At 46.5% G+C, this 27,373-nt stretch overlaps 19 non-coding genes and 3 pseudogenes across 19 annotated transcripts; all 22 read right to left on the minus strand.

Annotated features, from left to right (window-relative positions):
- Positions 1 to 6,395: 6,395 nt before the first annotated feature.
- LOC123414238 lies at positions 6,396 to 6,514 on the minus strand. The gene has a single exon (XR_006614275.1). It is a non-coding gene; the product is annotated as a 5S ribosomal RNA (ribosomal RNA).
- A 333-nt stretch (positions 6,515 to 6,847) lies between these two features.
- Positions 6,848 to 6,966, minus strand: LOC123413972. Its single transcript, XR_006614070.1, has one exon. It is a non-coding gene; the product is annotated as a 5S ribosomal RNA (ribosomal RNA).
- Positions 6,967 to 7,299: 333 nt separating this feature from the next.
- Positions 7,300 to 7,418, minus strand: LOC123413836. The gene has a single exon (XR_006613949.1). It is a non-coding gene; the product is annotated as a 5S ribosomal RNA (ribosomal RNA).
- A 540-nt stretch (positions 7,419 to 7,958) lies between these two features.
- Positions 7,959 to 8,077, minus strand: LOC123414096. Its single transcript, XR_006614178.1, has one exon. It is a non-coding gene; the product is annotated as a 5S ribosomal RNA (ribosomal RNA).
- A 333-nt stretch (positions 8,078 to 8,410) lies between these two features.
- LOC123414249 lies at positions 8,411 to 8,529 on the minus strand (annotated as a pseudogene).
- A 253-nt stretch (positions 8,530 to 8,782) lies between these two features.
- Positions 8,783 to 8,901, minus strand: LOC123414725. Its single transcript, XR_006614649.1, has one exon. It is a non-coding gene; the product is annotated as a 5S ribosomal RNA (ribosomal RNA).
- Positions 8,902 to 9,234: 333 nt separating this feature from the next.
- LOC123414031 lies at positions 9,235 to 9,353 on the minus strand. The gene has a single exon (XR_006614122.1). It is a non-coding gene; the product is annotated as a 5S ribosomal RNA (ribosomal RNA).
- Positions 9,354 to 9,686: 333 nt separating this feature from the next.
- Positions 9,687 to 9,805, minus strand: LOC123414123. The gene has a single exon (XR_006614202.1). It is a non-coding gene; the product is annotated as a 5S ribosomal RNA (ribosomal RNA).
- A 333-nt stretch (positions 9,806 to 10,138) lies between these two features.
- On the minus strand, positions 10,139 to 10,257 carry LOC123413825. The gene has a single exon (XR_006613938.1). It is a non-coding gene; the product is annotated as a 5S ribosomal RNA (ribosomal RNA).
- A 333-nt stretch (positions 10,258 to 10,590) lies between these two features.
- Positions 10,591 to 10,709, minus strand: LOC123413960. Its single transcript, XR_006614060.1, has one exon. It is a non-coding gene; the product is annotated as a 5S ribosomal RNA (ribosomal RNA).
- Positions 10,710 to 11,042: 333 nt separating this feature from the next.
- LOC123414128 lies at positions 11,043 to 11,161 on the minus strand. The gene has a single exon (XR_006614206.1). It is a non-coding gene; the product is annotated as a 5S ribosomal RNA (ribosomal RNA).
- Positions 11,162 to 11,494: 333 nt separating this feature from the next.
- Positions 11,495 to 11,613, minus strand: LOC123413937. Its single transcript, XR_006614040.1, has one exon. It is a non-coding gene; the product is annotated as a 5S ribosomal RNA (ribosomal RNA).
- Positions 11,614 to 12,366: 753 nt separating this feature from the next.
- Positions 12,367 to 12,485, minus strand: LOC123413706. The gene has a single exon (XR_006613825.1). It is a non-coding gene; the product is annotated as a 5S ribosomal RNA (ribosomal RNA).
- Positions 12,486 to 12,817: 332 nt separating this feature from the next.
- LOC123414723 lies at positions 12,818 to 12,936 on the minus strand. The gene has a single exon (XR_006614647.1). It is a non-coding gene; the product is annotated as a 5S ribosomal RNA (ribosomal RNA).
- A 333-nt stretch (positions 12,937 to 13,269) lies between these two features.
- Positions 13,270 to 13,387, minus strand: LOC123414692. Its single transcript, XR_006614619.1, has one exon. It is a non-coding gene; the product is annotated as a 5S ribosomal RNA (ribosomal RNA).
- Positions 13,388 to 13,720: 333 nt separating this feature from the next.
- Positions 13,721 to 13,839, minus strand: LOC123414000. Its single transcript, XR_006614095.1, has one exon. It is a non-coding gene; the product is annotated as a 5S ribosomal RNA (ribosomal RNA).
- Positions 13,840 to 14,410: 571 nt separating this feature from the next.
- Positions 14,411 to 14,518, minus strand: LOC123414277 (annotated as a pseudogene).
- Positions 14,519 to 14,849: 331 nt separating this feature from the next.
- Positions 14,850 to 14,968, minus strand: LOC123414358. Its single transcript, XR_006614348.1, has one exon. It is a non-coding gene; the product is annotated as a 5S ribosomal RNA (ribosomal RNA).
- Positions 14,969 to 15,301: 333 nt separating this feature from the next.
- LOC123414192 lies at positions 15,302 to 15,420 on the minus strand. Its single transcript, XR_006614261.1, has one exon. It is a non-coding gene; the product is annotated as a 5S ribosomal RNA (ribosomal RNA).
- A 333-nt stretch (positions 15,421 to 15,753) lies between these two features.
- LOC123414842 lies at positions 15,754 to 15,872 on the minus strand. The gene has a single exon (XR_006614760.1). It is a non-coding gene; the product is annotated as a 5S ribosomal RNA (ribosomal RNA).
- Positions 15,873 to 16,205: 333 nt separating this feature from the next.
- LOC123413925 lies at positions 16,206 to 16,369 on the minus strand (annotated as a pseudogene).
- Positions 16,370 to 17,043: 674 nt separating this feature from the next.
- Positions 17,044 to 17,162, minus strand: LOC123413887. The gene has a single exon (XR_006613995.1). It is a non-coding gene; the product is annotated as a 5S ribosomal RNA (ribosomal RNA).
- Between the last annotated feature and the right edge of the window lie 10,211 nt (positions 17,163 to 27,373).

Genomic DNA, 27,373 nt, shown 5'->3' on the forward strand with positions numbered 1-27,373 from the left:
ACACTCGGGTTAAGCTTGACGAGCCTAGCATGTGCAGACATGGCCTCGGAACACATGAGACCGAAAGGTCGATCATGAATCATATAGTTGATATGATTAGCATAGGGATGCTTACCACTGAAACTACTCTCGACTCACGTGATGATCGGACTTGGGATAGTGTAAGTGGATCATGAACCACTGAAATGACTAGAGAGATGTACTTTTTGAGTGGGAGTTTAGCATATAATTTGATTAAGTTGAACTCTAATTATCTTGAACATAGTCTAAGTCCACTTTGAATATATTTGTGTTGTAGATCATGGCTCACGCAAGTGTCATCCTCAATTTTAATACGTTCCTAGAGAAAGCTAAGTTGAAAGATGATGGAAGCAACTTTGTAGACTGGGCTCGTAATCTTAAGCTAATCTTACAAGCTGGAAAGAAGGATTATGTCCTTAATGCTGCGCTAGGAGATGAACCACCCGCTACGGCTGATCAGGATGTTAAGAACGCTTGGTTAGCGCGTAAGGAGGACTACTCAATAGTTCAATGTGCAGTCTTGTATGGCTTGGAACCGGGACTTCAACGTCGCTTTGAGCGTCATGGAGCATTTGAGATGTTCCAGGAGTTGAAGTTTATCTTTCAGAAGAACGCCCGGATCGAGAGGTATGAGACCTCCGATAAATTCTATGCTTGCAAGATGGAGGAAAACTCGTCTGTTAGTGAACATGTGCTCAAAATGTCTGGGTACTCAAACCGTCTAGCTGAATTGGGGATTGAACTCCCGCAAGAAGCTATCACTGACAGAATCCTTCAATCACTGCCGCCAAGCTATAAAGGCTTTGTGTTGAACTACAACATGCAAGGGATGAACAAGTCTCCTGGCGAGTTGTTTGCGATGCTGAAAGTCGCAGAGTCTGAACTCCGTAAAGAGCATCAAGTGTTGATGGTGAGCAAGACCACTAGTTTCAAGGAAAACGGCAAAGGCAAGAAGGGCAATTCGAAGAAGAGCGGCAAGCCTGTTGCCAATCCGCCGAAGAAACCCAAAGCTGGACGTAAGCCTGAAACAGAGTGCTTCTATTGCAAGGGTATGGGTCACTGGAAGCGCAATTGCCCCAAGTATCTGGCAGATAAGAAGGCGGGCAAAGAAAAATCAGGTATATTTGATATACATGTTATTGATGTGTACTTAACCGGCTCTCGTAGTAGTGCCTGGGTATTCGATACCGGTTCTGTTGCTCACATTTGCAACTCGAAGCAGGAACTGCGGAATAGACGAAGGCTGGCGAAAGACGAAGTGACGATGCGCGTAGGAAACGGTTCCAAGGTTGATGCAATCGCCGTCGGCACAGTGTCACTTCAACTACCATCGGGATTAGTGATGAACTTAAATCATTGTTATTTACTGCCTGCGTTGAGCATGAACATTATATCTGGATCTTGTTTATTGCAAGACGGTTACTCTTTTAAGTCTGAGAATAATGGTTGTTCTATTTCTATGAGTAACATCTTTTATGGTCATGCACCGAATGTGAGAGGATTGTTCATATTGAATCTCGATAGCGATACACATATACATAACATTGAGACCAAAAGAGTTAGAGTAAACAATGATAGCGCCATATTTTTGTGGCACTGCCGCTTGGGTCATATTGGTGTAAAGCGCATGAAGAAACTCCATGTTGATGGACTTTTCGAGTCACTTGACTTTGATTCACTTGACACGTGCGAACCATGCCTCATGGGCAAGATGACTAAGACTCCGTTCTCCGGAACAATGGAGCGTGCAAGTGACTTGTTGGAAATCATACATACCGATGTGTGTGGTCCGATGAGCGTGGAGGCGCGCGGCGGATATCGTTATTTTCTCACCTTCACTGACGATTTAAGTAGATATAGTTATGTCTACTTGATGAAACACAAGTCTGAAACATTTGAAAAGTTCAAGGAATTTCAGAGTGAAGTGGAAAATCATCGTAACAAGAAGATCAAGTTCCTACGGTCTGATCGTGGGGGTGAATATCTGAGTTTCGAGTTTGGTGCTCACTTAAGACAATGTGGAATTGTTTCGCAGTTAACACCGCCTGGAACACCACAGCGTAATGGTGTGTCCGAACGTCGTAATCGTACTTTGTTAGAGATGGTGCGATCTATGATGTCTCTTACTGATTTGCCGTTGTCGTTTTGGGGTTATGCATTAGAAACAGCTGCATTCACTTTAAATAGGGCACCATCAAAATCCGTTGAGACGACACCATACGAATTGTGGTATGGCAAAAGACCAAAGTTGTCGTTTCTTAAAGTTTGGGGATGTGATGCTTATGTCAAAAAGCTTCAGCCTGAAAAGCTGGAACCCAAAGCGGAAAGGTGCGTCTTCATAAGTTACCCAAAAGAGACAGTTGGGTATACCTTCTATCTCAAATCCGAAGGCAAAGTGTTTGTTGCTAAGAACGAAACTTTTCTCGAGAAGGAGTTTTTCTCGAGAGAATTGAGTGGGAGGAAGATAGAACTTGACGAGGTTGTCGAACCTCTCATCCCTCTGGATGGTGGCGCAGGGCAAGGGGAAACCTCTGTCATTGCGACGCCAGTTGAGGAGGAAGTTAATGATGATGATCATGAAACTCCAGTTCAAGTTTCTGTTGAACCACGCAGGTCGACGAGATCACGCGCTGCTCCAGAGTGGTACGGTAATCCCGTCTTATCAATCATGTTGTTGGACAACAATGAACCTGCAAATTATGAAGAAGCAATGGTGGGCCCAGATTCCAACAAATGGCTAGAAGCCATGAAATCCGAGATAGGATCCATGTATGAGAACAAAGTGTGGACTTTGGAGATACTACCTGAGGGCCGCAAGGCTATTCAGAACAAATGGATCTTTAAGAAGAAGACGGACGCTGACGGTAATGTGACCGTTTATAAAGCTCGACTTGTGGCAAAGGGTTTTTCACAAGTTCCAGGAGTTGACTACGATGAGACCTTCTCACCCGTAGCGATGCTTAAGTCCGTTAGAATCATGTTAGCAATAGCTGCATTTTTCGATTATGAAATTTGGCAGATGGATGTCAAAACGGCGTTCCTTAACAGTTTCCTTAAGGAAGAGTTGTATATGATGCAACCCGAAGGTTTTGTCGATCCTAAAAATGCTGACAAGGTGTGCAAGCTCCAGCGATCCATTTATGGACTGGTGCAAGCATCTCGGAGTTGGAACAAACGCTTTGATGAGGTGATCAAAGCATTTGGGTATATACAAGTGGTTGGAGAATCTTGTATTTACAAGAAAGTGAGTGGGAGCTCTGTGGCGTTTCTAATATTATATGTGGATGAGATATTACTGATTGGAAACAACGTAGAGTTGTTGGAGAGCATAAAAGGTTACTTGAATAAAAGTTTCTCTATGAAGGACCTGGGAGAAGCTGCTTACATTCTAGGCATTAAGATCTATAGGGATAGATCAAAACGCCTGATAGGACTTTCACAAAGCACATACCTTGATAAAGTTTTGAAGAGGTTCAAAATGGAACAGTCCAAGAAAGGGTTCTTGCTAGTGTTACAAGGTACGAGATTGAGTAAGACTCAGTGCCCAGCAACTGATGAAGATAGAGAGCATATGCGCTCCGTCCCCTATGCTTCAGCCATAGGCTCTATCATGTATGCAATGCTGTGCACTAGACCTGATGTTAGCCTGGCCATAAGTATGGCAGGTAGGTTCCAGAGTAATCCAGGAGTGGATCACTGGACGGCGGTCAAGAATATCCTGAACTACCTGAAAAGGACTAAGGAGATGTTTCTCGTGTATGGAGGTGACGAAGAGCTCACCGTAAAAGGTTACGTCGATGCAAGCTTTGACACAGATCCGGACGACTCTAAGTCGCAAACCGGATACGTATTTATTCTTAATGGGGGTGCAGTAAGCTGGTGCAGTTCCAAGCAAAGTGTCGTAGCAGATTCTACATGTGAAGCAGAGTACATGGCTGCCTTGGAGGCAGCTAAGGAGGGTGTCTGGATGAAGTAGTTCATGACGGATCTTGGAGTGGTGCCAAGTGCACTGGATCCAATAACCTTGTTCTGTGACAACACTGGTGCCATTGCCTTAGCAAAGGAACCAAGGTTTCACAAGAAGACCAGACACATCAAACGACGCTTCAACCTCATCCGCGACTACGTCAAGGAGGAGGACGTAAATATATGCAAAGTGCACACGGATCTGAATGTAGCGGACCCGCTGACTAAACCTCTTCCACGGCCAAAGCATGATCGACACCAGAACTGTATGGGTGTTAGATTTATTACAATGTAAATCACATGGTGATGTGAGGGCTGGATTATTGACTCTAGTGCAAGTGGGAGACTGTTGGAATTATGCCCTAGAGGCAATAATAAATGTATAGTTATTATTATAATTCCTGTATCAAGATAATAGTTTATTATCCATGCTATAATTGTATTGAATGAAGACTCATTTACATGTGTGGATACATAGACAAAACACCGTCCCTAGCATGCCTCTAGTTGGCTAGCCAGTTGATCGATGATAGTCAGTGTCTTCTGATTATGAACAAGGTGTTGTTGCTTGATAACTGGATCACGTCATTGGGAGAATCACGTGATGGACTAGACCCAAACTAATAGACGTAGCATGTTGATCGTGTCATTTTGTTGCTACTGTTTTCTGCGTGTCAAGTATTTATTCCTATGACCATGAGACCATATAACTCACTGACACCGGAGGAATGCTTTGTGTGTATCAAACGTCGCAACGTAACTGGGTGACTATAAATATGCTCTACAGGTATCTCCGAAGGTGTTAGTTGAGTTAGTATGGATCAAGACTGGGATTTGTCACTCCGTGTGACGGAGAGGTATCTCGGGGCCCACTCGGTAATACAACATCACACACAAGCCTTGCAAGCAATGTAACTTAGTGTAAGTTGCGGGATCTTGTATTACGGAACGAGTAAAGAGACTTGCCGGTAAACGAGATTGAAATAGGTATACGGATACTGACGATCGAATCTCGGGCAAGTAACATACTGAAGGACAAAGGGAATGGCATACGGGATTATACGAATCCTTGGCACTGAGGTTCAAACGATAAGATCTTCGTAGAATATGTAGGATCCAATATGGGCATCCAGGTCCCGCTGTTGGATATTGACCGAGGAGTCTCTCGGGTCATGTCAACATAGTTCTCGAACCCGCAGGGTCTGCACACTTAAGGTTCGACGTTGTTTTATGCGTATTTGAGTTATATGGTTGGTTACCGAATGTTGTTCGGAGTCCCGGATGAGATCACGGACGTCACGAGGGTTTCCGGAATGGTCCGGAAACGAAGATTGATATATAGGATGACCTCATTTGATTACCGGAAGGTTTTCGGAGTTACCGGGAATGTACCGGGAATGACGAATGGGTTCCGGGAGTTCACCGGGGGGGGGGGGGGGGGCAACCCACCCCGGGGAAGCCCATAGGCTTTTGGGGAGACACACCAGCCCTTAGTGGGCTGGTGGGACTGCCCCAAGGGAGCCTATGCGCCAAGATAAGAAAATCAAAGGAAAAGAAAAAAAAGGAGGGAGAAGTGGGAAGGGAGGGGGACTCCTCCCACCAAACCAAGTCCAACTCGGTTTGGGGGGGAGTCCTCCCCCCCTTGGCTCGGCCGACCCCTTGGGAGTCCCTTGGACCCCAAGGCAAGATCCCCCTCCCTCCTCCTATATATATGGGGCTTTTAGGGCAGATTTGAGACGACTTTCTCACGGCTGCCCGACCACATACCTCCATAGTTTTTCCTCTAGATCGTGTTTCTGCGGAGCTCGGGCGGAGCCCTGCTGAGACGAGATCATCACCAACCTCCGGAGCACCGTCACGCTGCCGGAGAACTCTTCTACCTCTCCGTCTCTCTTGCTGGATCAAGAAGGCCAAGATCATCGTCGAGCTGTACGTGTGCTGAACGCGGAGGTGCCGTCCGTTCGTTACTAGATCGTGGGACTGATCGCGGGATTGTTCGCGGGGTGGTTCGAGGGACGTGAGGACGTTCCACTACATCAACCGCGTTCTCTAACGCTTCTGCTGTACGATCTACAAGGGTACGTAGATCACTCATCCCCTCTTGTAGATGGACATCACCATGATAGGTCTTCGTGCGCGTAGGAAAATTTTTGTTTCCCATGCGACGTTCCCTAACACCTCTCTACCCCAACAACACGAGCACCGCCACGACCTCTGTGACTTTTCCCACCGCGCTTGACACCCAACGACGCCGCCCCTAGACACGTCAACAATGAGACGCAAGCTAAAACATATCACAAAACGTCAAAAATAATAAAACTAGTAAACGTCAAAAATAAGAAAACGAGGTCATATAGATCACGTTCCCGCGTGATCCTTGTCACGTGGCGCAAACATATTTAAAAAGGGGAATGCAACACGAGGACTTCCCAGGAGGTCACCCATCCTAGTACTACTCTCGCCCAAGCAAGCTTAACTTCGGAGTTCTGATGGGATCCGATGCTTTAGTGCTGGTATGATTGCATCCAACATGCAACTATCTATTTGGTCCTTATGCTTGCCCCTCCCGTGTCCATTGCCGCATTTGCGTCGACAACGGAGACGAGTTTAACACAAGAATTTCACCGCTCTCTCTCTACCCCGGCAACACGAGCACCGCCACGACCTCTGTGAATTTTCCCACCGCGCTTGACACCCAACGACGCCGCCCCTAGACATGTCAACAATGAGACACAAGCTAAAACATATCACAAACGTCAAAAATAGGAAAACTAGTAAACGTCAAAAATAAGAAAACGAGGTCATATAGATCACGCTCCCGCGTCATCCTTGTCACGTGGCGCAAAAATATTTAAAAAGTGGAATGCAACACGCAGTCTTCCGAGGAGGTCACCCATCCTAGTACTACTCTTGCCCAAGCACGCTTAACTTCGGAGTTCTGATGGGATACGGTGCTTTAGTGCTGGTATGATCACGTCCGACATGCAACTATCTATGTGTTCCTTATGCTTGCCCCTCCCGTGTCCATTGCCGCATTTGCCTCGACAACGGAGAAGAGCTTAACACAAGAATTTCATCGCTCCCTCTCTACCCCGACAACACGAGCACCGCCACGACCTCTGTGAGTTTTCCCACCGCGCTTGACACCCAACGACGCCGCCCCTAGACACGTCAACAATGAGACGCAAGCTAAAACATATCACAAACGTCAAAAATAAGAAAACTAGTAAACGTCAAAAATAAGAAAACGAGGTCATATAGATCACGCTACCGCGTCATCCTTGTCACGTGGCGCAAAAATATTTAAAAAGGGGAAAGCAACACGCGGACTTCCCAGGAGGTCACCCATCCTAGTACTACTCTTGCCCAAGCATGCTTAACTTCGAAGTTCTGATGGGATCCGATGCTTTAGTGCTGGTATGATCGCGTCCGACATGCAACTATCTATTTGTTCCTTATGCTTGCCCCTCCCGTGTCCATTGCCACATTTACCTCGACAATGGAGACGAGTTTAACACAAGAATTTCACCGCTCCCTCTCTACCCCGAAAACACGAGCACCACCACGACCTCCGTGACTTTTCCCACCGCGCTTGACACCCAACGATGCCGCCCCTAGACACGTCAACAATGAGACGCAAGCTAAAACATATCACAAACGTCAAAAATAAAAAAACTAGTAAACGTCAAAAATAAGAAAACGAGGTCATATAGATCACGCTACCGCGTCATCCTTGTCACGTGGCGCAAAAATATTTAAAAAGGCACCGCCACGACCTCCGTGACTTTTCCCACCGCGCTTGACACCCAACGACGGCGCCCCTAGACACGTCAACAATGAGACGCAAGCTAAAACATATCACAAACGTCAAAAATAAAAAAACTAGTAAACTTCAAAAATAAGAAAACGAGGTCATATAGATCACGCTACCGCGTCATCCTTGTCACGTGGCGCAAAAATATTTAAAAAGGGGAATGCAACACGCGGACTTCCCACGAAGTCACCCATCCTAGTACTACTCTCGCCCGAGCACGCTTAACTTGGGAGTTTTGATGGGATCCGGTGCTTTAGTGCTGGTATGATCGTGTCCAACATTCAACTATCTATGTGTTCCTTATGCTTGCCCCTCCCGTGTCCATTGCCACATTTGCCGCGACAACGGAGACGAGTTTAACACAATAATTTCACCGCTCCCTCTCTACCCCAACAACACGAGCACCGCCACGACCTGTGTGACTTTGCCCACCGCGCTTGACACCCAACGACGCCGCCCCTAGACACGTCAACAATGAGACGCAAGCTAAAACATATCACAAACGTCAAAAATAAGAAAACTAGTAAACGTCAAAAATAAGAAAACGAGGTCATATAGATCACGCTCCCGCGTCATCCTTGTCACGTGGCGCAAAAATATTTAAAAAGGGGAATGCAACACGCGGACTTACCAGGAGGTCACCCATCCTAGTACTACTCTCCCCCAAGCACGCTTAACTTCAGAGTTCTGTTGGGATCCGGTGCTTTAGTGCTCGTATTATGGTGTTCGACATGCAACTATCTATTTGTTCCTTATGCTTGCCCCTCCTGTGTCCATTGCCATATTTGCCTCGACAACGGAGACGAGCTTAACACAAGAATTTCACCGCTCCCTTTCTACCCCGACAACACGAGCACCGCCACGACCTCTGTGACTTTTCCCACCGCGCTTGACACCCAACGACGCCGCCCCCAGACACGTCAACAATGAGACGCAATCTAAAACATATCACAAACGTGAAAAATAAGAAAACTAGAAAGGGCAATGCAGCACGAGGACTTCCCAGGAGGTCACCCATCCTAGTACTACTCTCGCCCAAGCACGCTTAGCTTCGGAGTTCTGATGGGATCCCGTGCTTTAGTGCTGGTATGATCGCATCCGACATGCAAGTATCTATTTGTTCCTTATGCTTGCCCCTCCCGTGTCCATTGCCACATTTTCCTCGACAACGTAGACGAGTTTAACACAAGAATTTCACCGCTCCCTCTCTACCCCGACAACTCGAGCACCGGCACGACCTCTGTGACTTTTCCCACCGCGCTTGATACCCAACGACGCCTCCCCTAGACACGTCAACAATGAGACGCAAGCTAAAACATATCACAAACGTCAAAAATAAGAAAACTAGTAATCATCAAAAATAAGAAAACAAGGTCATATAGATCACGCTCCCGCGTCATCCTTGTCACGTGGCGCAAAAATATTTCAAAAGGGGAATGCAACACACGGATTTCCCAGGAGGTCACCCATCATAGTACTACTCTCGCCCAAGCATGCTTAACTTCGGAGTTCTGATGGGATCTGATGCTTTAGTGCCAATATGATCGCGTCCGACATGCAACTATCTATTTGTTCCTGATGCTTGCCCCTCCCGTGTCCATTGCCACATTTGCCTCGACAACGGAGACGAGTTTAACACAAGAATTTCACCGCTCCCTCTCTAACCCGACAACACGAGCACCGCCACGACCTCTGTGAATTTTCCCACCGCGCTTGACACCCAACGACGCCGCCCCCAGACACGTCAACAATGAGACGCAAGATAAAACATATCACAAACGTCAAAAGTAAAAAAACTAGTAAACGTCAAAAATAAGAAAACGAGGTCATATAGATCACGCTCCCGCGTCATCCTTGTCACGTGGCGCAAAAATATTAAAAACGGGGAATGCAACAGAAGGACTTCCTAGGAGGTCACCCATCCTACTACTACTGTCGCCCAAGCACGCTTAACTTCGGAGTTCTGATGGGATCCGGTGGTTTAGTGCTGGTATGATCGCGTCCGACACGCAACTATCTATTTGTTCCTTATGCTTGCCCCTCCCGTGTCCATTGCCACATTTGCCTCGACAACGGAGACGAGTTTAACACAAGAATTTCACCGCTCCCTCTCTACCCCAACAACACGAGCACCACCACGACCTCTATGACTTTTCCCACCGCGCTTGACACCCAACGACGCCTCCCCTAGACACGTCAACAATGAGACGCAAGCTAAAACATATCACAAACGTCAAAAATAAGAAAACTAGCAAACGTCAAAAATAAGAAAACAAGGTCATATAGATCACGCTCCCGCGTCATCCTTGTCACGTGGCGCAAAAATATTTAAAAAGGGGAATGCAACACGACGACTTCCCAGGAGGTCACCCATCATAGTACTACTCTCGGCCAAGCACGCTTAAATTCGAAGTTCTGATGGGATCCGGTGCTTTAGTGCTGGTATGATCGCATCCGACATACAACTATCTATTTCTTCCTTATGCTTGCCTCTCCCGTGTGCATTGCCACATTTGCCTCGACAACGGAGACGAGTTTAACACAAGAATTTCACCGCTCCCTCTCTACCCCGACAACACGAGCACCGCCACGACCTCTGTGACTTTTCCCACCGCGCTTGATACCCAACGACGCCGCCCCTAGACACATCAACAATGAGACGCAAGCTAAAACATATCACAAACGTCAAAAATAAGAAAACTAGTAATCATCAAAAATAAGAAAACGAGGTCATATAGATCACGCTCCCGCGTCATCCTTGTCACGTGGCGCAAAAATATTTAAAAAGGGGAATGCAACACGAGGATTTCCCAGGAGGTCACCCATCATAGTACTACTCTCGCCCAAGCATGCTTAACTTCGGAGTTCTGATAGGATCCGATGCTTTAGTGCCAATATGATCGCGTCCGACATGCAACTATCTATTTGTTCCTTATGCTTGCCCCTCCCGTGTCCATTGCCACATTTGCCTCGACAACGGAGACGAGTTTAACACAAGAATTTCACCGCTCCCTCTCTAACCCGACAACACGAGCACCGCCACGACCTCTGTGAATTTTCCCACCGCGCTTGACACCCAACGACGCCGCCCCCAGACACGTCAACAATGAGACGCAAGCTAAAACATATCACAAACGTCAAAAATAAAAAAACTAGTAAACGTCAAAAATAAGAAAACGAGGTCATATAGATCACGCTCCCGCGTCATCCTTGTCACGTGGCACAAAAATATTAAAAACGGGGAATGCAACACAAGGACTTCCTAGGAGGTCACCCATCCTAGTACTACTGTCGCCCAAGCACGCTTAACTTTGGAGTTCTTATGGGATCTGGTGGTTTAGTGCTGGTATAATCGCGTCCGACATGCAACTATCTATTTGTTCCTTATGCTTGCCCCTCCCGTGTCCATTGCCACATTTGCCTCGACAACGGAGACGAGTTTAACACAAGAATTTCACCGCTCCCTCTCTACCCCGACAACACGAGCACCACCACGACCTCTATGACTTTTCCCACCGCGCTTGACACCCAACGACGCCGCCCCTAGACACGTCAACAATGAGACGCAAGCTAAAACATATCACAAACGTCAAAAATAAGAAAACTAGCAAACGTCAAAAATAAGAAAACAAGGTCATATAGATCACGCTCCCGCGTCATCCTTGTCACGTGGCGCAAAAATATTTAAAAAGGGGAATGCAACACGACGACTTCCTAGGAGGTCACCCATCATAGTACTACTCTCGGCCAAGCACGCTTAAATTCGAAGTTCTGATGGGATCCGGTGCTTTAGTGCTGGTATGATCGCATCCGACATGCAACTATCTATTTCTTCCTTATGCTTGCCTCTCCCGTGTGCATTGCCACATTTGCCTCGACAACGGAGACGAGTTTAACACAAGAATTTCACCGCTCCCTCTCTACCCCGACAACACGAGCACCGCCACGACCTCCGTGACTTTTCCCACCGCGCTTGACACCCAACGACGCCGCCCCTAGACACGTCAACAATGAGACGCAAGCTAAAACATATCACAAACGTCAAAAATAAGAAAACTAGTAAACATCAAAAATAAGAAAACGAGGTCATATAGATCACGCTCCCGCGTCATCCTTGTCACGTGGCGCAAAAATATTTAAAAAGGGGAATGCAACACGAGGACTTCCCCCAAGCACGCTTAACTTCGTAGTTCTGATGGGATCGGGTGCTTTAATGCTGGTATGATCGCATCCGACATGCAACTATCTATTGTTCCTTATGCTTGCCCCTCCCGTGTCCATGGCCATATTTCCCTCGACAACGGAGACGAGTTTAACACAAGAATTTCACCACTCCCTCTCTAACCCGACAACACGAGCACTGCCACGACCTCTGTGAATTTTCCCACCGCGCTTGACACCCAACGACGCCGCCCCCAGACACGTCAACGATGAGACGCAAGCTAAAACATATCACAAACGTCAAAAATTAAAAAACTAGTAAACGTCAAAAATAAGAAAACGAGGTCATATAGATCACGCTCCCGCGTCATCCTTGTCACGTGGTGCAAAAATATTAAAAACGGGGAATGCAAGACAAGGACTTCCTAGGAGGTCACCCATCCTAGTACTACTCTCACCAAAGCACGCTTAACTTCGGAGTTCAGATGGGATCCGGTGCTTTAGTGCTGGTATGATCGCATCCGACATGCAACTATCTATTTGTTCCTTATGCTTGCCACTCCCGTGTCCATTGCCACATTTGCCTCGACAATGGAGACGAGTTTAACACAAGAATTTCACAGCTCCCTCTCTACCCCGACAACACGAGCACCGCCACGACCTGTGTGACTTTTCCCACCGCGCTTGACACCCAACGACGCCGCCCTAGACACGTCAACAATGAGACGCAAGCTAAAACATATCCCAAACGTCAAAAATAAGAAAACTAGTAAACGTCAAAAATAAGAAAACGAGGTCATATAGATCACGCTCCCGCGTCATCCTTGTCAGGTGGCACAAAAATAATTAAAAAGGGGAATGCAACACGAGGACTTCCGAGGAGGTCACCCATCCTAGTACTACTCTGACCCAAGCACGCTTAACTTCGGAGTTCTGATGGGATCCGGTGCTTTAGTGCTGGTATGATCGCATCCGACATGCAACTATCTATTTGTTCCTTATGCTTGCCCCTCCCGTGTCCATTGCCACATTTGCCTTGACAACGGACACGAGTTTAACACAAGAATTTCACCGCTCCCTCTCTAATCCGACAACACGAGCACCGCCACGACCTCCATGACTTTTCCCACCGCGCTTGACACCCAACGACGCCGCCCCTAGACACGTCAACAATGAGACGCAAGCTAAAACATATCACAAACGTCAAAAATAAGAAAACTAGTAAACGTCAAAAATAAGAAAACGAGGTCATATAGATCACGCTCCCGCGTCATCCTTGTCACGTGGCACAAAAATATTTAAAAAGGGGAATGTAACACGAGGACTCCCAGGAGGTCACCCATCCTAGTACTACTCTCGCCTAAGCACGCTTAACTTCGGAGTTCTGATGGGATCCGGTGCTTTAGTGCTGGTATGATCGCATCCGACATGCAACTATCTATTTGTTCCTTATGCTTGCCCCTCCCGTGTCCATTGCCACATTTGCCTCGACATCGGAGACGAGTTTAACACAAGAATTTCACCGCTCCCTCTCTACCCCGACAACACGAGCACCGCCACGACCTTCGTGACTTTTCCCACCGCGCTTGACACCCAACGACGCCGCCCCTAGACACGTCAACAATGAGACGCAAGCTAAAACATATCACAAACGTCAAAAATAAGAAAACTAGTAAACGTCAAAAATAAGAAAACGAGGTCATATAGATCACGCTCCCGCGTCAACCTTGTCACGTGGCGCAAAAATATTTAAAAAGGCGAATGCAACACGAGGACTTCCCAGGAGGTCACCCATCCTATTACTACTCTCGCCCAAGCACAATTAACTTCGGAGTTCTGATGGGATCTGGTGCTTTAGTGCTAGTATGATCGGATCCGAAATCCAACTATCTATTTGTTCCTTATGCTTGCCCCTCCCGTGTCCATTGCCACATTTGCCTCGACAACGGAGACGAGTTTAACACAAGAAAGTCACCGCTCCGTCTCTACCCCGACAACACGAGCACCGCCACGACCTCTGTGACTTTCCCACCGCGCTTGACACCCAACGACGCCACCCCTAGACACGTCAACAATGAGACGCAAGCTAAAACATATCACAAACGTCAAAAATAATAAAACTAGTAAACGTCAAAAATAAGAAAACGAGGTCATATAGATCACGCTCCCACGTCATCCTTGTCACGTGGCGCAAAAATATTTAAAAAGGGGAATGCTCCCTCTCTACCTCGACAACACGAGCACCGCCACGACCTCTGTGACTTTTCCCACCACGCTTGACACCCAATGACGCTGCCCCTAGACACGTCAACAATGAGACGCAAGCTAAAACATATCACAAACGTCAAAAATAAGAAAACTAGTAAATGTCAAAAATAAGAAAACGAGGTCATATAGATCACGTTCCCGCGTCATCCTTGTCACGTGGCGCAAAAATATTTAAAAAGGGGAATGCAACACGATGACTTCCCAGGAGGTCACCCATCCTAGTACTACTACGCTTAACTTCGAAGTTCTGATGGGATCCGGTGCTTTAGTGCTGGTATGATCGCATCCGACATGCAACTATCTATTTGTTCCTTATGCTTGCCCCTCCCGTGTCCATTGCCACATTTGCCTCGACAGCGGAGACGAGTTTAACACAACAATTTCACCGCTCCCTCTCTACCCCGGCAACACGAGCACCGCCACGACCTCCGTGACTTTTCCCACCGTGCTTGACACCCAACGACGCCGCCCCTAGACACGTCAACAATGAGACGCAAGCTAAAACATATCATAAACGTCAAAAATAAGAAAACTAGTAAAAGTCAAAAATAAGAAAAGGAGGTCTTATAGATCACGCTCACGCGTTCCTTGTCACGTGGCGCAAAAATATTTAAAAAGGGGAATGCAACACGAGGACTTCCTAGGAGGTCACCCATCCTAGTACTACTCTCGCCCAAGCACGCTTAACTTCAAAGTTCTGATGGGATCCGGTGCTTTAGTGCTGGTATGATCGCATCCGACATGCAACTATCTATTTGTTCCTTATGCTTGCCCCTCCCGTGTCCATTGCCACATTTGCCTCGACAACGGAGACGAGTTTAACACAAGAATTTCACCGCTCCCTCTCTACCCCGACAACACGAGCACCGCCACGACCACCGTGACTTTCCCCATCGCGCTTGACACCCAACGACGCCGCCCCTAGACACGTCAACAATGAGACGCAAGCTAAAACATATCATAAACGTCAAAAATAAGAAAACTAGTAAACGTCAAAAATAAGAAAACTAGGTCTTATAGATCACGCTCCTGCGTCATCCTTGTCACGTGGGGCAAAAATATTTTAAAAGGGCAATGCAGCACGAGGACTTCCCAGGAGATCACCCATCCTAGTATTACTCTCACCCAAGCACGCTTAACTTCATAGTTCTGATGGGATCCCGTGCTTTAGTGCTGGTATGATCGCATCCGACATGCAAGTATCTATTTGTTCCTTATGCTTGCCCCTCCCGTGTCCATTGCCACATTTTCCTCGACAACGTAGACGAGTTTAACACAAGAATTTCACCGCTCCCTCTCTACCCCGACAACTCGAGCACCGGCACGACCTCTGTGACTTTTCCCACTGCGCTTGACACCCAACGACGCCGCCCCTAGACACGTCAACAATGAGACGCAAGCTAAAACATATCACAAACGTCAGAAATAAGAAAACAAGTAAACGTCAAAAATAAGAAAACGAGGTCATATAGATCACGCTCCCGCGTCATCCTTGTCACGTGGCGCAAAAATATTTAAAAAGGGGAATGCAACACGAGGACTTCCGAGGAGGTCAGCCATCCTAGTACTACTCTCGCCCAAGCACGCTTAACTTTGGAGTTCTGATGGGATCCGGTGCTTTAGTGCTGGTAGGATCGCATCCGACATGCAACTATCTATTTGTTCCTTATGCTTGCCCCTCCCGTTTCCATTGCCACATTTGCCTCGATAACGGAGACGAGTTTAACACAAGAATTTCACCGCTCCCTCTGTACCCCGACAACACGAGGACCGCCACGACCTCTATGACTTTTCCCACCGCGCTTGACACCCAACGACGCCGCCCCTAGACAGGTCAACAATGAGACGCAAGCTAAAACATATCACAAACGTCAGAAATAAGAAAAGTAGTAAACGTCAAAAGTAAGAAAATGAGGTCTTATAGATCAAGCTCCCGCGTCATCCTTTTCACGTGGCGCAAAAATATTTAAAAAGGGGAATGCAACACGAGGACTTCCCAGGAGGTCACCCATCATAGTACTACTCTCGCCCAAGCAGGCTTGACTTTGGAGACCCATCATAGTACTACTCTCGCCCAAGCACGCTTAACTTCGGAGGTCTGATGGGATCCGGTGCTTTAGTGCCGGTATAATCGCATCCGGCATGCAACTATCTATTTGTTCCTTATGCTTGCCCTCCCGTGTCCATCGCCACATTTACCTCGACAACTGAGACGAGTTTAACACAAGAATTTCACCGCTCCCTCTCTACCCCGACAACACGAGCACCGCCACGACCTCTATGAGTTTTCCCACCGCGCTTGACACCCAACGACGTCGCCCCTAGACACGTCAACACTGAGACGCAAGCTAAAACATATCACAAACGTCAGAAATAAGAAAACTAGTAAACATCAAAAATAAGAAAACGAGGTCATATAGATCACGCTACCGTGTCATCCTTGTCACGTGGCGCAACTATCTATTTGTTCCTTATGCATCCGGCATGCAACTATCTATTTGTTCCTTATGCTTGCCCTCCCGTGTCCATCGCCACATTTGCCTGGACAACTGAGACGAGTTTAACACAAGAATTTCACCGCTCCCTCTCTACCCCGACAACACGAGCACCGCCACGACCTCTATGAGTTTTCCCACCGCGCTTGACACCCAACGACGTCGCCCCTAGACACGTCAACACTGAGACGCAAGCTAAAACATATCACAAACGTCAGAAATAAGAAAACTAGTAAACATCAAAAATAAGAAAACGAGGTCATATAGATCACGCTCCCGTGTCATCCTTGTCACGTGGCGCAAAAATATTTAAAAAGGGGAATGCAACACGAGGACTTCCCAGGAGGTCACCCATCCTAGTACTACTCTCTCCAAAGCACGCTTAACTTCGGAGTTCTGATGGGATCCCATGCTTTAGTGCTGGTATGATCACATCCAACATGTTACTATCTATTTGTTCCTTATGCTTGCCCCTCCCGTGTCTATTGCCACATTTACCTTGACAACGGAGACGTGTTTAACACAAGAATTTCACCACTCCCTCTCTACCCCGAAAACACGAGCACCGCCACGACCTCTGTGACTTTTCCCACCGTGCTTGACACCCAACGACGCCGCCCCTAGACACGTCAACAATAAGACGCAAGCTAAAACATATCACAAACGTCAGAAATAAGAAAACTAGTAAACGTCAAAAATAAGAAAACGAGGTCATGTAGATCACGCTCCCACGTCATCCTTGTCACGTGGTGCAAAAATATTTAAAAAGGGGAATGCAACACGAGGACTTCCCAGGAGGTCACCCATCCTAGTACTGTGGGAATTATGCCCTAGAGGCAATAATAAATATAGTTATTATTATAATTCCTGTATCAAGATAATCGTTTATTATCCATGCTATAATTGTAATGAATGAAGACTTACATACATGTGTGGATACATAGACAAAACAGTGTCCCTAGCAAGCCTCTAGTTGGCTAGCCAGTTGATCAAAGATAGTGAGGGTCTTCTGACTATGTACAAGGTGTTGTTTCTTGATAACTGGATCACGTCATTACGAGAATCACGTGATGGACTAGACCCAAACTAATAGACATAGCATGTTGATCGTGTCATTTTGTTGTTACTGTTTTCTGCGTGTCAAGTATTTGTTCCTATGACCATGAGATCATATAACTCACTAACACCGGAGGAATGCTTTGTGTGTATCAAACATCGCAACGTAACTGGGTGACTATAAAGATGCTCTACAGGTATCTCCGAAGGTGTTCATTGAGTTAGTATGGATCGAGACTGGGATTTGTCACTCCGTGTGACGGAGAGGTATCTTGGGGCCCACTCGGTAATACAACATCACACACAAGCCTTGCAAGCAATGTAACTTACTGTAAGTTGCGGGATCTTGTATTGCGGAACGAGTAAATAGACTTGCCGGTAAACGAGATTGAAATAGGTATGCGGATACTGACGATCGAATCTCGGGCAAGTAACATACCGAAGGACAAAGGGAATGACATACGGGATTATATGAATCCTTGGCACTGAGGTTCAAACGATAAGACCTTTATAGAATATGTGGGATCCAATATGGGCATCTAGGTCCCGCTATAGGATATTGACCGAGGAGTCACTCGGGTCATGTCTACATAGTTCTCGAACCCGCGGGGTCTGCACACTTAAGGTTCGACGTTGTTTTATGCGTATTTGAGTTATATGGTTGGTTACCGAATGTTGTTCGGAGTTCTGGATGAGATCACGAACGTCACGAGGGTTTCCGGAATGGTCCAGAAATGAAGATTGATATATAGGATAACCTCATTTGATTACCGGAAGGTTTTCGGAGTTACCGGGAATGTACCGGGAATGACGAATGGGTTCCGGATGTTCACCGGGGGGGCAGCCCACCCCGGGGAAGCCCATAGGCCTGGGGGGTGGCGCGCCAGCCCTTGGTGGGCTGGTGGGACAGCCCAAGAAGGCCCTATGCGCCATAGATAGAAAATCAAAGAGAAAAGAAAAGAAAAAAGAGGTGGGAAGGAAGAGAAGGACTCCACCTTCCAATCCTAGTTGGACTAGGATTGGAGGAGGACTCCTCCTCCCCTTGGTGCGCAGCCCTTGAGGCTCCTTGAGCCTCAAGGCAAGCCTCCCCTCCCTCCTCCTATATATATGGACCTATTAGGGCTGATTTGAGACAACTTTTTCAAGGTAGCCCGACCACATACCTCCACGGTTTTACCTCTAGATCACGTTTCTGCGGAGCTCGGACGGAGCAATGCTGAGATTAGATCACCATCAACCTCCGGAGCGCCGTCACGCTGCCGGAGAACTCATCTACCTCTCTGTCTCTCTTGTTGGATCAAGAAGGCCGAGATCATCGTCGAGCTGCACGTGTTCTGAACGCGGAGGTGCCGTCCGTTCGGCACTAGATCGTGGGACGGATCGCGGGACGGTTCGTGGGACGGTTCGCGGGGCGGATCGAGGGACGTGAGGCCGTTCCACTACATCAACCGCGTTCACTAACGCTTCTGCTGTGCGATCTACAAGGGCACGTAGATCGGAAATCCCCTCTCGTAGATGGACATCACCATGATAGGTCTTCGTGCGTGTAGGAAATTTTTTGTTTCCCATGCGACGTTCCCCAACAGTGGCATCATGAGCTAGGTTCATTCGTAGATGTAATCTCGAGTAGAACACAAAAGTTTTTGTGGGCGGTGATGTGCGTCTTGCTGCCCTCCTTAGTCTTTTCTTGATTCCGCGGTATTGTTGGATTGAAGCGGCTTGGACCGACATTACTCGTACGCTTATGAGACACTGGTTTCATCGCTATGAGTAACTCCGTTGCTCAAAGATGACTGGCAAGTGTCGGTTTCTCCAACTTTGGTTGAATCGGATCTGACCAAGGAGGTCCTTGGATAAGGTTAAATAGCAATTCATATATCTCCGTTGTGGTGTTTGCGTAAGTAAGATGCGATCCTACTAGATACCCATGGTCACCACGTAAAACATGCAACAACAAATTAGAGGACGTCTAACTTGTTTTTGCACGGTATGCTTGTGATGTGATATGGCCAACGATGTGATGTGATATGTTGGATGTATGAGATGATCATGTTGTAATAGATAATATCGACTTGCACGTCGATGGTACGACAACTGGCGGGAACCATAGGGTTGTCTTTAAACTAATGTTTGTGCTTGCAGATGCGTTTACTATTTTGCTAGGATGCAGCTTCAGTAGTAATAGCATGAGTAGCACGACAACCCCGGTGGCGACACGTTGATTGAGATCATGGTGTGGCGTCGGTGACAAGAAGATCGTGTCGGTGCTTTGGTGATGGAGATCAAGGAACACGTGATGATGGCCATATCATGTCACTTATGAATTGCATGTGATGTTAATCCTTTTATGCACCTTATTTTTCTTAGAACGACGGTAGCATTATGAGGTGATCTCTCACTAAAATTTAAAGACGAAATTGTGTTCTCCCCGACTGTGCACCGTTGCTACAGTTCGTCGTTTCGAGACACCACGTGATGATCGGGTGTGATAGACTCAACGTTCACCTACAACGGGTGCAAAACAGTTGCACACGCGGAACACTCGGGTTAAGCTTGACGAGCCTAGCATGTGCAGACATGGCCTCGGAACACATGAGACCGAAAGGTCGATCTTGAATCATATAGTTGATATGATTGGCATAGGGATGCTTACCAATGAAACTATACTCAACTCACATGATGATCGGACTTGAGTTAGTGTAAGTGGGTCATGAACCACTCAAATGACTAGAGAGATGTACCTTTTGAGTGGGAGTTTAGCAAGTAATTTGATTAAGTTAAACTCTTATTATCTTGAACATAGTCTAAGTCCACTTTGAATATATTTGTTATGTAGATCATGGCTCACGCAATAGTCACCCTGAATTTTAATACGTTCCTAGAGAAATCTAAGTTGAAAGATGATGGAAGGAACTTTGTAGACTGGGCTCGTAATCTTAAGTTGATCCTACAAGCTGGAAAGAAGGATTGTGTCCTTAATGCTGTGCTAGGAGATGAACCACCCGCTACGGCTGACCAAGATGTTAAGAACGCTTGGTTAACACGTAAGGAGGACTACTCAGTAGTTCAATGTGCAGTCTTGTATGGCTTAGAGCTGGGACTTCAACGTCGCTTTGAGCGTCATGGAGCATGTGAGATGTTCCAGGAGTTGAAGTTTATCTTTCAGAAGAACGCCCGGATCGAGAGGTATGAGACCTTCGATAAATTCTAAGCTTCCAAGATGGAGGAGAATTCGTCTGTCAGTGAACATGTGCTCAAAATGTCTGGGTACTCAAACCGTCTAGCTGAGCTGGGGATTGAACTCCCGCAAGAGGCTATCACTGACAGAATTCTTCAATCACTGCCGCCAAGCTATAAGGGCTTTGTGTTGAACTACAACATGCAAGGGATGAACAAGTCACCCGGCGAGTTGTTTGCGATGCTGAATGTCGCAGAGTCTGAACTCCGTAAAGAGCATCAAGTGTTGATGGTGAATAAGACCACTAGTTTCAAGAGAAACGGCAAAGGGAAGAAGGGTAATTAAAAGAAGAGCGGCAAGCCTGTTGCCAATCTGACGAAGAAACCCAAAGCTAGACCTAAGCCTGAAACAGAGTGCTACTATTGCAAGGGTATGGGTCACTGGAAGCGCAACTGCCCCAAGTATCTGGCTGATAAGAAGGCGGCCAAAGAAAAATCAGGTATATTTGATATACATGTTATTGATGTATACTTAACCGGCTCTCGTAGTAGTGTGTGGGTATTCGATACCAGTTCTATTGCTCATATTTGCAACTCGAAACAGGAACTGCAGAATAGGCGAAGGCTGGCGAAAGATGAAGTGACGATGCGCGTAGGAAATGGTTCCAAGGTTGATGCAATCGCCGTCGGCACAGTTTCACTTCAGTTACCATCAGGATTAGTTAGGAACTTGAATAATTGTTATTTAGTGCATGCGTTGAGCATGAACATTATATCTGGATCTTGTTTATTGCGAGACGGTTACTCTTTTAAGTCAGAGAATAATGGTTGTTCTATTTCTATGAGTAACATCTTTTATGGTCATGCACCCAATGTGAGAGGATTGTTCATATTGAATCTTGATAGTGATAATACACATATACATAACATTGAGACCAAAAGAGTTAGAGTTAACAATGATAGCGCCATGTTTTTGTGGCACTGCCGCTTAGGTCATATTGGTGTAAAGCGCATGAAGAAACTCCATACCGATGAACTTTTAGAGTCACTTGACATTGATTCACTTGACACGTGCGAACCATGCCTCATGGGCAAGATGACTAAAACTCCGTTCTCCGGAACAATGGAGCGTGCCAGTGACTCGTTGGAAATCATACATACCGATGTGTGCGGTCCGATGAGCGTGGAGGCACGCGGCGGATATCGTTATTTTCTCACCTTCACTGACGATTTGAGTAGATATGGTTATGTCTACTTAATGAAGCACAAGTGTGAAACATTTGAAAAGTTCAAGCAATGTCAGAGTGAAGTTGAAAATCATCATAACAAGAAGATGTAGTTCCTACGGTCTGATCGTGGGGGTGAATATCTGAGTTTCGAGTTTGGTGCTCACTTAAGACAATGTGGAATTGTTTCACAGTTGACACCGCCTGGAACACCACAGCGTAATGGTGTGTCTGAACGTCGTAATCGTACTTTATTAGAGATGGTGTGATCTATGATGTCTCTTACCGATTTGCCGTTATTGTTTTGGAGTTATGCATTAGACACAGCTGCATTCACTTTAAATAGGGCACCATCAAAATCCGTTGACACGACACCATACGAACTGTGGTATGGCAAAAGGCCAAAGTTGTCGTTTCTTAAAGTTTGGGGATGTGATGCTTATGTCAAAAAGCTTCAGCCTGAAAAGCTGGAACCCAAAGCGAAAAAGTGCATCTTCATAGGTTACCCAAAAGAGACAGTTGGGTACACCTTCTATCTCAAATCCGAGGGCAAAGTGTTTGTTGCTAAAAACGGAGCTTTTCTCGAGAAGGAGTTTCTCTCGAGAGACATGAGTGGGAGGAAGATAGCAGTTGATGAGGTTGTCGAACCTCTCATCCCTCTGGATGGTGGCGCAGGGCAAGGGGAAACCCCTGTCGTTGCGACGCCAGTTGAGGACGAAGTTAATGTTTATGATCATGAAACTCCGTTTCAAGTTCCTATCAAACCACGCAGGTCGTCGAGACCACGTGCTGCTCCAGAGTGGTACGGTAATCCCGTTTTGTCAATCATGTTGTTAGACAACAATGAACCTGCAAATTATGAAGAAGCAATGGTGGGCCCAGATTCCAACAAATGGATGGAGGCCATGAAGTCCTAGATAGGATCCATGTATGAAAACAAAGTGTGGACTTTGGAAGTACTACCTGAGGGCCGCAAGGCTATTCAGAACAAATGGATCTTTAAGAAGAAGACGGACGCTGACGGCAATGTGACCGTTTATAAAGCTCGACTTGTGGCAAATGGTTTTTCACAAGTTCAAGGAGTTGACTACGATGAGACACTCACCCGTAGCGATGCTTAAGTCTGTCAGAATCATTTTAGCAATAGCTGCATTTTTCGATTATGAAATCTGGCAGATGGATGTCAAAACGGCGTTCCTTAACAGTTTCCTTAAGGAAGAGTTGTATATGATGCAACCCGAAGGTTTTGTCGATCCTAAAAATGCTAACAAGGTATGCAAGCTCCAGCGATCCATTTTTGGACTGGTGCAAGCATCTCGGAGTTGGAACAAACGCTTTGATGAGGTGATCAAAGCATTTGGGTTTATACAAGTGGTTGGAGAATCTTGTATTTACAAGAAAGTGAGTGGGAGCTCTGTGGCGTTTCTAATATTATATGTGGATGACATATTGCTGATTGGAAACAACGTAGAGTTTTTGGAGAGCATAAAGGATTACTTGAATAAAAGTTTCTCTATGAAGGACCTAGGAGAAGCTGCTTACATTCTAGGCATTAAGATCTACAGGGATAGATCGAAACGCCTGATAGGACTTTCACAAAGCACATACCTTGATAAAGTTTTGAAGAGGTTCAAAATGAAACAGTCCAAGAAAGGGTTCTTGCCAATTTTACAAGGTACGAGATTGAGTAAGACTCAGTGCCCAACAACTGATAAAGATAGAGAGCATATGAGCACCGTCCCCTATGCTTCAGCCATAGGATCTATCATGTATGCAATGTTGTGCACTAGACCGGACGTTAGCCTGGCCATAAGTATGGCAGGCAGGTTCCAAAGTAATCCAGGAGTGGATCACCGGACGGCGGTCAAGAATATCCTGAAGTACCTCAAAAGGACTAAGGAGATGTTTCTCGCGTATGGAGGAAACGAAGAGCTCGCCGTAAAGGGTTACGTCAATGCAAGCTTTGACACAGATCCGGACGATTCTAAGTCGCAGACCGGATACGTATTTACTCTTAATGGGGGTGCGGTAAGCTGGTGCAGTTCCAAGCAAAGCGTCGTAGCTGATTCTACATGTGAAGCAGAGTACATGGCTGCCTCGGAGGCGGCTAAGGAGGGTGTCTGGATGAAGCAGTTCATGACGGATCTTGGAGTGGTGCCAAGCGCACTGAAGCCGATAACCTTGTTCTGTGACAACACGGGTGCCATTGCCTTAGCAAAGGAACCACGGTTTCACAAGAAGGCCAGACACATCAAACGACGCTTCAACCTCATCCGCGACTACGTCGAAGGGGAGGACGTAAATATATGCAAAGTGCACACGGATCTGAATGTAGCAGACCCGCTGACTAAACCTCTTCCACGGGCAAAGCATGATCAACACCAGAACTGTATGGGTGTTAGATTTATTACAATGTAATTCGCATGGTGATGTGAGGGCTTGATTATTGACTCTAGTGCAAGTGGGAGACTGTTGGAATTATGCCCTAGAGGCAATAATAAATATAGTTATTATTATAATTCCTGTATCAAGATAATCGTTTATTATCCATGCTATAATTGTATTGAATGAAGACTTATATACATGTGTGGATACATAGGCAAATCACTGTCCCTAGCAAGCCTCTTGTTGGCTAGCCAGTTGATCAAAGATAGTCAGGGTCTTCTGACTATGTACAAGGTGTTGTTGCTTGATAACTGGATCACGTCATTAGGAGAATCACGTGATGGACTAGACCCAAACTAATAGACATAGCATGTTCGTCGTGTCATTTTGTTGCTACTGTTTTCTGCGTGTCAAGTATTTATTCCTATGACCATGAGATCATATAACTCACTAACACCGTAGGAATGCTTTCTGTGTATCAAACGTCGCAACATAACTAGGTGACTATAAACATGCTCTACAGGTATCTCCGAAGGTGTTCGTTGAGTTACTATGGATCGAGACAGGGATTTGTCACTCCGTGTGACGGAGAGGTATCTTGGGGCCCACTTGGTAATACAACATCACACACAAGCCTTGCAAGTAATGTAACTTAGTGTAAGTTGCGGGATCTTGTATTGCAGAACGAATAAAGAGACTTGCCGGTAAACGAGATTGAAATAGGTATGCGGATAGTGACGATCGAATCTCGGGGAAGTAACATACCGAAGGACAAAGGGAATGACATACGGGATTATATGAATCCTTGGCACTGAGGTTAAAACGATAAGATCTTCGTAGAATATGTAGGATCCAATATGGGCATCCAGGTCCCGCTGTTGGATATTGACCAAGGAGTCACTCGGGTCATGTCTACATAGTTCTCGAACCCGCAGGGTCTGCACACTTAGGGTTCGACGTTGTTTTATGCGTATTTGAGTTATATGGTTGGTTACCGAATGTTGTTCGGAGTCCCGGATGAGATCACGGACGTCACGAGGGTTTCCGGAATGGTCCGGAAACGAAGATTGATATATAGGATGACCTCATTTGATTACCGGAAGGTTTTCGGGGTTACCGGGAATGACGAATGGGTTCCGGATGTTCACCGGGGGGGCAGCCCACCCCGGGGAAGCCCATAGGCCTGGGGGGTGGCGCACCAGCCCTTGGTGGGGTGGTGGGACAGCCCAAGAAGGCCCTATATGTTGGAATTATGCCCTAGAGGCAATAATAAATATAGTTATTATTATAATTCATGTATCAAGATAATCATTTATTATCCATGCTATAATTGTATTGAATGAAGACTCATTTACATGTGTGGATACATAGACAAAACACTGTCCCTAGCAAGCCTCTAGTTGGCTAGCCAGTTGATCAAAGATAGTCAATGTCTTCTGATTATTAACAAGGTGTTGTTGCTTGATAACTGGATCACGTCATTAGGAGAATCACGTGATGGACAAGACCCAAACTAATAGACGTAGCATGTTGATCGTGTCGTTTTGTTGCTACTGTTTTCTGCGTGTCAAGTATTTGTTCCTATGACCATGAGATCATATAACTCACTGACACCGGAGGAATACTTTGTGTGTATCAAACGCCGCAACGTAACTGGGTGACTATAAAGATGCTCTACAGGTATCTCCGGAGGTGTTAGTTGAGTTAGTATGGATCAAGACTGGGATTTGTCACTCCGTGTGACGGAGAGGTATCTCGGGGCCCACTCGGTAATACAACATCACACACAAGCCTTGCAAGCAATGTGACTTAGTGTAAGTTGTGGGATCTTGTATTACGGAACGAGTAAAGAGACTTGCCGGTAAACGAGATTAAAATAGGTATGCGGATACTGACGATCGAATCTCGGGCAAGTAACATACCGAAGGACAAAGGGAATGACATACGGGATTATATGAATCCTTGACACTGAGGTTCAAACGATAAGATCTTCGTAGAATATGTAGGATCCAATATGGGCATCCAGGTCCCGCTATTGGATATTGACCGAGAAGTCTCTCGGGTCATCTCTACATAGTTCTCGAACCCGCAGGGTCTGCACACTTAAGGTTCGACGTTGTTTTATGCGTATTTGAGTTATATGGTTGGTTACCGAATGTTGTTCGGAGTCCCGGATGAGATCACGGACGTCACGAGGGTTTCCGGAATGGTTCGGAAACGAAGATTGATATATAGGATGACCTCATTTGATTACCGGAAGGTTTTCGGAGTTACCGGGAATGTACCGAGAATGACGAATGGGTTCCGGGAGTTCACCGGGGGGGGCAACCCACCCCGGGGAAGCCCATAGGCCTTGAGGGTGGCGTACCAGCCCTTAGTGGGCTGGCGGGACAGCCCAAAAGGGCCCTATGCACATTGGAAGAAAAATCAAAGAGAAAGAAAAAAAAGGAGGAGGTGGGAAGGGAAGGAAGGACTCCCACCCACCAAACCAAGTCCTACTCGGTTTGGGGGGGAGACCTTCCCCCTTGGCTTGGCCGACCCCCTTGGGGCTCCTTGAGCCCCAAGGCAAGGCCCCCCCTCTCCCACCTATATATACGAAGGTTTTAGAGCTGATTTGAGATGACTTTTCCACGGCAGCCCGACCACATACCTCCACGGTTTTTCCTCTAGATCGCGTTTCTGCGGAGCTCGGGCGGAGCCCTGCTGAGACAAGGTCATCACCAACCTACGGAGTGCCGTCACGCTGCCGGAGAACTCTTCTACCTCTCCGTCTCTCTTGCTGGATCAAGAAGGCCGAGATCATC

The sequence above is a fragment of the Hordeum vulgare genome, chromosome 7H, assembly GCF_904849725.1.
Source record: "Hordeum vulgare subsp. vulgare chromosome 7H, MorexV3_pseudomolecules_assembly, whole genome shotgun sequence".
In the NCBI taxonomy this organism is placed as follows: Eukaryota; Viridiplantae; Streptophyta; class Magnoliopsida; order Poales; family Poaceae; genus Hordeum; species Hordeum vulgare.